Source organism: Chamaea fasciata, unplaced genomic scaffold (assembly GCF_029207755.1).
Source record: "Chamaea fasciata isolate MVZ Bird 193981 ecotype frontalis unplaced genomic scaffold, bChaFas1.0.hap1 SCAF_2, whole genome shotgun sequence".
In the NCBI taxonomy this organism is placed as follows: Eukaryota; Metazoa; Chordata; class Aves; order Passeriformes; family Sylviidae; genus Chamaea; species Chamaea fasciata.
The window spans coordinates 71,392,912-71,402,851 of NW_027094087.1; the positions used below are offsets into that span (position 1 = coordinate 71,392,912).

General features: G+C 36.8%; 1 long non-coding RNA gene across 1 annotated transcript; it reads left to right on the forward strand.

Moving 5' to 3' along the window:
- The first annotated feature begins 437 nt into the window (after nucleotides 1–437).
- Nucleotides 438–8,257, forward strand: LOC136286004 (uncharacterized). The gene is made up of 3 exons (XR_010719671.1): nucleotides 438–573; nucleotides 2,973–3,034; nucleotides 8,082–8,257. It is a non-coding gene; the product is annotated as an uncharacterized lncRNA (long non-coding RNA).
- Nucleotides 8,258–9,940: the final 1,683 nt, after the last annotated feature.

Sequence of the window (9,940 nt, forward strand, 5' to 3'; positions counted from 1 at the left end):
TCACAAAAGAGTGCACAAATAAAAAAATCAGAAGAACTTAGTATCTTAAATATATTTAAAAAAATAATAATTCTTTAGGAGGCTACCATTGCTTCTACCAAATTTTAGAAATTTTACTATTGAATTCATTTTTACAATTAATAGTACCTTGTGAATAATTTCATTCCTTTTCACAAATAGATAATTAAAAAAAAAAAAAAAAAAAAAAAAAAAAAAAAAAAAAAAAAAAAGATTTAGCCAGCAGTGTACCCAGGCCAAGAAGGCCAATGGCATCCTGGTTTGTTGGAGAAGGGAATACAGGTGATCTTGCACCTGTTAAGTAACAGCTGCGTTAATTCCCCAATTCAGCCTCACCCCAGTGAGTCACAACTACATTCAATAAAGATAAGTGTGATAAAAGGGAGTGGGTTAGCTAGTGAGGGGAGGGTTATGAAGCAGGAGAGGTTTTGAGAAAGAGGGAGTAGGAAAACCATGAGGAAGAAGGATCCTGGGGAGAGAGAATCACTGTTGTGAGGTCAGTCTGGGTCTGCAGTTAGAGCCTGTTGTTGGTACCTGGAGCCACAGCCTAGCTAGGTAAGAGCCTGCAGTCTGAGTCTGCAAACTAATACCTGCAGTCATAGTTTGGCAGGAAATAACCCGCAGTCAGAGGCTGCAAGGGAAACCTACAGTAGGAGCTTGCTGCAGCCAGAGTCAGTAAATAGTTGGAGCCAGGATGGCTAAGCTGTAAAGAGGCATAAATCAGGACCTTTTTCATGCTGTGATAAACAGGATGTCCATGTCTTGGCTCATTTATTCCCTCTAACAAGAGGGCTGTGGCAGCAGTTTGTAACAAATATTATGGCCAGCAGGAGTAGGCAGGTGATACTTCCTTTAAACTTGGCACTGGTGAGGCCACACATTGAATCATTGTTCATTTCTGGGCCACTCAGTTCAGGAGGAACACTGAGGTGCTGGAGTCTGTCCAGAGAATGGCAATGAAGCTGGTGAAGTGTCTGGAGTGCACGGCCTGTGAGGAGTGGCTGAGGGAGCTGGGGTTTTTGAGCCTGGAGAAAAGGAGGCTTAGGGGTGAAATCTCCCTAATTATCCTTTTTCACAACTACCTGAAAGAAGATTGTAGCCAGGTGGGGTTCAGCCTCTTCTTCCAGGTAGCCAGCAATAGGACAAGAAGACATAGTTCTAAAGTGCACTTGGGTAAGCCTCGTTTGAACATTAAGAAACTGCTGACTGCCCAGGGAGGTGGTCCACGGTCCCTGGAGGTGGTTAGGGGGAAGACTGGATGAGTTACTCTCCCTGGAGGTGTTTATGGAAAGCACGGTATGGTTGACATGGTGGTGTTAGGTCATAGTTTAGGTTTGATGATCTTAGAGGTCTTTTCCAACCTGATTGCTTCCGTAACATTTAAAAAAAAATACTCCATATTAAATAATAACAATCCCTTAATTTGGACAAAAAATAGAAATCAATTTTGCCTACTTCCATTAGAAATTACTAGAACTTTAAAAACCCCCAAGGCGGTCCTGCCACTCAATGTTTTCTATAATTGCCAGTTTATAATATTTTCTGTTAATTATTTCCATTTAGATTTTCAGTTTACAAAAAAATAATTATGCCAACATCCTCAGTGCCAAATCCACCCTTTTAAAATATTTTTACAGACCAAAAATATATAATATAAGCATTCGGCCGTCATATTTTTGATGATATGCAACATCCATAAACAAATTCGAAGACAAGTAAGAATTCTTTCTGACAGCCATATAAATTTATGGGGTTTAATGTCTATTTTATTAAGTCACAATCACTCAATGTCTACTACTGTTTGAGGGGGTATCTTTTCTTTGTGTATTTTGGAATTTTGTTGTTGTTGTTGTTTTTTTTTTGTGTTATTTTTTTTCCAGAGGTATGTCTCAGGATAGGTATTTCTTTTTAAAATATAGAATTCTAGTGACTTACTTAAGATGAAGAAACCCAAAAACTCTCTATTCAGTCAATTCTTTTTTCAGTGAGAGTGAAGAATTTCATTAACATTTCACAGACCTCACCTGAATATTTTTTGTCTCATCCACTGAAAAATACAATACCTAACAAATGCTTGGCATGATTCTGAACTGGAGCGATAGTGTAGAGTAACTCAAGTCAGTAAGGCAAAATATGAGCTATTTTGTAAGACATTGCTATTCCACTAAGAGAGCTGAGTGGTATGCTGTCCACCTGGAGGAAGATTTGAAGCCGAAAGTACCGAATTCTTATAAATTCTCCTAGTCATTGAAAAATTAACAGAATGAAGGTGAAAGTTTAAACTTTGCCTTTCTGTCTGTCCTGGTTTCAGAGAAGGGGATGGAGTTTAGAGCTCTGTCTGTCTACGATTTTATGGTTTATGGACATTTTATTGACATTTCACAGGTGTAGCTCATAGACTAAGGAAATTATACCTTTATATTTATGGAAGCCTGAGAAGTTGTGTGGGCAAAATTTAGGATATGTTGGACAGTGTGGGACCTGAGCAGGATGAAAATGGCATAGAATCAGAAAATGCTGATTTTGGAAAAGGTGAAGTTGATTTTCATCACAGGAGCTAATATGGGTCTGTGTTTTGGGTTTGTGCTGGAAATGGTGTTGATAACACAGGGATGTTACCATTATTGCTGAGCAATGTTTACACAGATGAGGGCTGATCTTTTCATCCTGCTGGACCAGCAAGCAGGGTGTGGATGCACAAGAATTTGAGGGAGAGGACAGATGGGACAGGTGACCTCAGCTGAACCCAGAGGTAACGTAAAGCCTGTGACATCATGATCAGCAGTAGATGAAGAGCACATGTGCCTGGAGGCTGTTGCCCGAAAACATTCTGCTACTCCTGTGTAGATAAATGATATTACTAAAAATTGGTGAGAAAACCCCCACCTTTTGTTGCCAATGCTTATATTCAAAGCTAACTTTTGATTCTTTGTCTCGGGAACTTTTCCATTCAGAAATGTTCTACCTTGTGGAGAGATTCAGCGAGAAAGATATACGTGCCTGAAAGCAGATGAAGGTAATTATTGACTAACACTCACAGCAAATAGCTGAGATGAGCAAGAAGTTGGGCTGAGTGTTAATGTGTTCACCATCTCTGAAACACATCCAATGAGTTTTTGCTGGCCAAGCAGCTGTCAGTCAGGCTGGGAAGGGTCAGGCCCTATTTCTCTTTGAAAGAGGATAATCCTCAGTGTTGCTGAGTTTCCATCTTCTGATTTTCTAGTTTTTCCTTTAAATTTTTTGATTTTTTCATGTTAGTCTGTTACCACTTCAGCTGCTTAACTATCCACACTTCAACAGTGTCACCACAGCTTGCAATTTTACATTTTCTTATCTTGCGTTGCTCTTGTCTAGGTACTTTCTCACAGTTTAGCCGTTTTCCCAGATGTCTGAGCCAAAGTTATAATGCTGTGCTATATCAAAACTAGGTCATGATTCACAAACAGCTGAATCTCTAAGACGTGGATTTCAATTCCACTTTCATTAGAATAAATAATAATAAGCTTTATAAGAGACAGATAATCTGGGAGAAGGAAAGGATCTCTAGGGAGGTCCACTCATGTTTATTCAAAAAGTCAGAAAATGCTTCATTCCTAACTTCAAGCACTGAAGTAAACTAGACTTACATTTATCTGAAAATAACTCACCTGGTAATCACTTAGGATGGAAATCTAAGACATTTTCACGTGTACACAAAAATTGAAACATCCCACAAAAGCATCTCACTATTGACAAAAAAATCAGGCCAAAACGACCCCAACCCCAAAACAAGCAAGAACAACAAGACAAAGAAAACCCCAACCCCAGAATGCCTGTGTTTTCTCTAAGCATGCCTGAAATGACTGTCTGGAGTTTATTTATGTAACGTAATTGAGAAATGAGAATGGTATAACATATATATAAAGACCGAATTAAAGAAGACTGAAGTTTTACAATATAACTTTTATAGTCCTTCTCAAAGATGTCAGTTCCTTTTCTCACATAATGAAAAGGGACCCATTGAACAAAATGAAACATAAGAAATGACAAAGATAAAAAAGGGAAATGCTTTTTTCACAAAGGATTAAGTTAATCCCATGTAACTTGAGCTGTTGTAAAAGTTGATTTTTCCAGAAGGGGCTTTGATGGAATTTCTGTTGTTCATTCAATAGAAGACAACACAAAATTGTATTGCTGAGTTCTTTTTGCAGGACAAAATAAAAATATATCGTAAGGTGAATACAGGTAAAAGCTGATGGATAGACTGAAGAGTTTATACAGGGACTTTGAATTATACGAAGCATTCTGGATTGTAGGAAAAGAATTTAAAAAAAGCTTTTGCAGCTAACTTAAAAGGAAGTATTTCAGGAGGTGTTTTCTATGGCTATGCAAATAGCTTCAGAACCATATGTATTTTCTAACTAAAGCAAAGAACTGCTAACAGCTACAAACAGTAGACTATAAAGTACTTACCACTAACAGATTAGTTATGTGGACTGCTTACTTGTCCAGTGGTTCTTGTCCTAACTAGGTCATGAGTTAGCTTTCATTATTGTTGACTGCTTGTCATCATTCCAATTTTCCCTCTCCTTGTGAGGGCCTGAAAATTTTGGAATGGGCTTTAAATATCAGTGTTAGTGCTTATTTAAAATTATATTTTTAAGTAATCCAAGCATGCTTGTTCTACCAATAAAATAAGAGACATGTTCTCTTGCATCAGTTTATGCTTTATTCCATAGCACTTTTCAGCAACAGCATTTTGATTCACTTTCTGACTTGCAGAATATAGGCTGGAAACACTCAGATGTGGTCTTTTTAAAATTTCCTCATGGTCTCCGTTAAGGAAATTAGATATATCTAAGAAATTTTCCCAATATTATTAACAAATCCAATAAATTAAATATAGTTAAATTAAACTGTGAGAAGATATTATTCCATTAGGAACATGGGTGTCTCAAACTGTGAAACAAGATCCTATTTATCAGCTTGATTAGATAATACAATCATTTTTTAGTATTTCTATGTTGTATAGTTGAAAAGCATGAAATATGTTATGTTGAATATTGAAAGAGTGATTTTCTTGAAGTTGGTAATAATCATAGTGTACCTGTGCATTCCATTTGAGAAGCCAAACAGTTCAAACTTTCAAAAGCATAAAAAATGCTGACAAGATATAAGCCATCTTTAAATCAGAAAGCAGCTTTTTTTTTCCTATTTATCTTATAAAACAGCATTGTACATTTCTACAATATTTATGATTGCTTCAGTGCTACTCATGAAACCTGGGGAAACAATAGCATAGACATGTGTGGTTTTCATGAGAAAACAGAGTCAAGAGAAAAAGATCTAGTCCTAGCTTGCAGCTAGATGAATAAAAATTAAAATTTAGACAGAAAAAACCACATTGACATAGGTTGACTCTAGGTAAATGTGTTCATGGATTATCCATTAGCCACATGAGAAAAGTGTGCCATTCAAATATAATTGGAAAATTGAAAAAGTACTGTATATAACAGAGTAATGACTCCAACCATCAGTAGACTTTTGGGGTGGGGGGAAGAGGGGGCTGTTAAGGCCCACCTTCCATCAATGGCCATTTCACTGACTCCTGGACTGTAAACCAGCATTTTTATTCTGAATAGAATTCTCTGTGAGAGTGGCTGGACCAGTAGCTCCTTACCCATAAATTTGAGTCCAGTTAGAATCTCAGAAGAGTCTAAAAAAGGCCTGAGAATGGCACCAAAAGAAGAGCAAACTGGAAGCCTCAGAAGTAAGAGATGGGGTGTCAAAACTTACAACTATCATGCTTAGATATTTGACTAGACCTGTCCTGAATGTGTCTAAAGAGAAAGTACAAAACTTTCTGGGCAAGTGCTTAGCTAAGTGCACAAATATTGAAAGGGGCCTGCCCCCTAAAACCAGCTACTTTCATTTATGCAGCCTTTCCAACCTAGTGCTGATATTAGATTGTATCATTTTTAAATAGTCTATAAGTCTTAGTTAAATTGCATCTTAGTTTTGGCATCTCTGTGGATGCCACTTTCTCCAACTCTGTTGTAATTTCCTCAGCTTGACTCTTGAGCCCAGCTACCTTTTTATTTCAGGGATTTTAAGCACAATTACTGCAGTTAGAAGAGTGTGACTGCTGCCGAACATAGTACAGGTTTCAAGCAGCTTTTCCATTATTTCAGGGTTTAAATGGTGGATTGGAATGTGACTGGAATATGTGAGGTGGGGGGCAAGAGTAGTGGAATTGTGTTGTGGTTTAGAATAAGAGAACTACTTGAAGTGAATCTTCTGATTGTCCTTTGGTCTGGGTTTGGTTCTTGTCACAGCGCAGTATTTGATGTCATGAGCAGGATTCCCTCTGTGTGAGGTGCTCTGGAAGTGGACTAAACTGTGTGGAATGGAAGTTCCATACAGTAGTGGACGTTCAGACAGAAGCAAATGAGAGGTAGATGTGAAGATTATAGTCTGGATATTGCAAATAACAGGGATACAAAACAACAGCTTTTCAGCCAACAGAAGCACTCCTATTGCCTTGCACAATGGGTTTATACAAATGAGTAGTATGACAAACACTCCTTGTCAGAGCATAAGTCCATAATGCACTCAAACCATTTCTGATCTCCTGTGACATTGAGTACATTTACATTGCCAAGGGGAATGAGCTCAAACACAGGACTTTTGATTGTTCACAAACTTTAGCTGCTAATTTTTGTCCTACTTCTAGTTTTGATGAATACAAGTAGCCCCACAGAGACAGCTCTGCTGCGTAGGAAACCAGCCTTAGACAGTGTCACTGTGAGACAACTGCTGCCAAATAGCCTCAGGGCAAAGTCTCAGTCCTCATCTTCTTTTATTTAGCAGAATTGAAAGAGTTATAGAGATCTTGGGTAAGAAGTGAGCTTCATGGCTAGTACACAAAAGACTCTGCTACTCCCTTATGCTGTCAAGTCTATTTATAGGCCTTTGCACAGATTTTTTTTTTCTCACCTTAAATATTATTTATGAAGATGAATTTAAAGACTTGGGAAGGGGCAAACAAGAAGAAATGCTTCCCATTTCCACTCTTAGAATGAGCATCCACAAAGATTATTGCAACTTTTTTCTTGTCTACAAAACACATTCTATTTTTCCAGATAGAAAAGTTCAGCTCACATTTAACCCTTCCAAGTCCTGCATTTTTTTGTTTTTTAGTAACCTCTTCTGCATAGAGCAGCTTAGGAAAGTCAGTCCTTTGGAAAGCACACACACCCCCAACTCTGCATTACAAATAAACTTTTTATGATACACCCAACCTCTTTTGATTACTTTTTTGTCTAGAAGATCATTTTACTGCTTGCACAGAAATGTTTTCTCTCTGACATGTTCTAACAAGCTGGCTGAGACATGGCTGGCACTCCTTGAAACCCATTAGACAGTGTCTGTTTCATGTTTGTAGAAAGAAGGGAGATAAGATCAAGAAAACATAGCTGTAGAGAAGTATTAGCAAATGTGAATGTTCTTTATTGAGTGGAAACACGTGCTGTGACTGGATAAACATGAAATAAGTTTTTACCTGCAGAGCAATGTGCTTTTAGAGCACAGCTGGAGACAGTCAGAAAATGCCATGTGTTACCAAACAAAAATTATGCAGGTAATAGGGCTGTAAATGTACTGATTCTACCTGAATGTCTTTGACTATGGGAATGCTCATGAGACATGCTCTGATTTCCTGCCCTTTGATGCTGAGCATGCTTCATAGGAACTTTTCTAATACCCTTTTTTTTTTTTTTTTTTTTCTTGGAAATATTCTAGCGGTACGTATGACTTGTTCAAAAGGGTCGTGGTTAACTCCTGTTTTGGATGCACCCCACTGTTAATGTGGATATCTCAGGGCTTAATAAATTTAGTATTTTTCCTCATGGAAAACCTGCATGGGAAGTCACCATTGCAGTCTTCAAAGGAAGGCTATTCTAATTTTACTGTGTGATTAAGAAATGGGGTTGGTGTAAAAACTGTACATTGCAGATCACTGAAAGCATAATAATTGCCTTTTTCTACATCTTTAGCCTCACTGGACATTACTGCCTTTATTTCAGGTCTACTAAATATGGAACAAGGAGAGAAAGAACCATCTTTTGCATTCATCCTCACATATTTAACATCACTATTACTTCAATATATTTTAGACAAAAGTAGCATTGGATATGGCATTTAGACTTGCAGCAAATACCACTTCTCACCCTTATAATTTTATAAGAATTAAAATATGTACTTAAAAACCAGATTGTCATTCTCATTTCTGGGAATTCTAATTTCTGGGAAATTAGCAGCCACATGCAAATTAAGACTATGCATTCTTTGATATCTTTGATAACACAGATTTTTGTGACATTTCTGTATTCTACAGTGCTAATTACCAGTAAAATTTGTTATTTTTACATGTCATGAAAGGGAAATTAAAATACAAACCCTATATTCAGGTAATCTAAAAGAAAAATAGAACAATATGTGAAAGAAAATATGCAGTAAGTTTTATTTTTAAATCATGCATATATATAAATTATATTTATACATACATACACACACACACATACACACATATGCACACATATATATCGTGTGTGAATAGCTTTGGAGTTTAAAAAATTAAGTTATTTTGTATCCCAGTCATAAATGCATGCTTGATTCAAGGTCTGAGGATTATTAGTTCTCTATAGGATAGGTTTTTTAATAATTTTAGTCACTTCTGGCTATATAGGATGTGTTCTGGTTTCTTTTGGAAGTTAGATTTTTCTCTTAGAAATCCTAGGAGTCCCACTTAGCAAATTCTTAGCAGGTTGCTGATACAGATGGAGTGTATTTGATTTTTCTCGTAAAAAGCAATAGAATATTTCTGGTACACTGAAATGTTTTAACCATCTAGAGGCAGTATTTGAATATTGTTATACGTTTATGTTAGGCAACAAATAACCTTTAACTATAAAACATAGAAGAAAAGGATGGAATAAAAATAGCAGGCAACCCAATCTTTAGCTAAATACACTGTATCTGCAGAGACAACAAAAAAGGTACTACCTTGAAAAAGAAAATATAAGGACATCTGCCCACAAAAACAACATGAGCGTGGAGAAACAATGAAGCAATGTACTTGGGGGAAAAAAAAACATAAAAAAGAAAGGGAGAGAGAGAAAGAAAAAAAAATACAGGGAATGAGGAAAGAAAATTGAGAAAGGGAGAGGAGAGAAGAGGATTAGCATTAGCTTTCCTGTCTTGCTTTCATACCACAAAGTTATCAATGGTATAATAGTTGAATAATGTCCTGGACTCCTAGAGGTGCAAAATGCTGATGAGCAGACACCAGGAAAAGGTGTAAAAAAAATGAAAGATAGACTTGATAGAGATCACAAGAAAATCAGCCATGTGAGTAAAGGAGATATTAGAACTATAATTTGCTTTGCCTTGCTAGATACATTAGACATTTTTCTTTTATCACAGTGAAGAAAAGAAGAAATAAGATCTTAAATCAATGATTCATATGTCATAGCTGGAGCAAGACCATATTTCTCAACTAAGCAGGCAATACCCTCTCATTCAGGGGATATCTTTTACAATACTAAGCTAGAACAATGGTAGTATTACCACCACACGCCTATTAAATGCTTTCTATATCACCTTTCCTTACAGGTATGTCTTTATTGGTTGTTGTATGATACCACTATCACTGCTCCTTTTTATGAAGTAGGAACAGACAAGAATGGGACTCTGGCATTACTATAACTAATAAGTAAAACATAATAACAGCAGGGAGATTAATTTTGGTGCTGTCATTAATTTTTCAGCACAATACAGAACTGTGGTGGAGTTACAGGACTGAATTTGTAATGGTTTTAAAATAATTCTTCAAAAGTTGATGGAGACCCTTTACAGTATCTTTACATTTCATTCCCTATGGGAA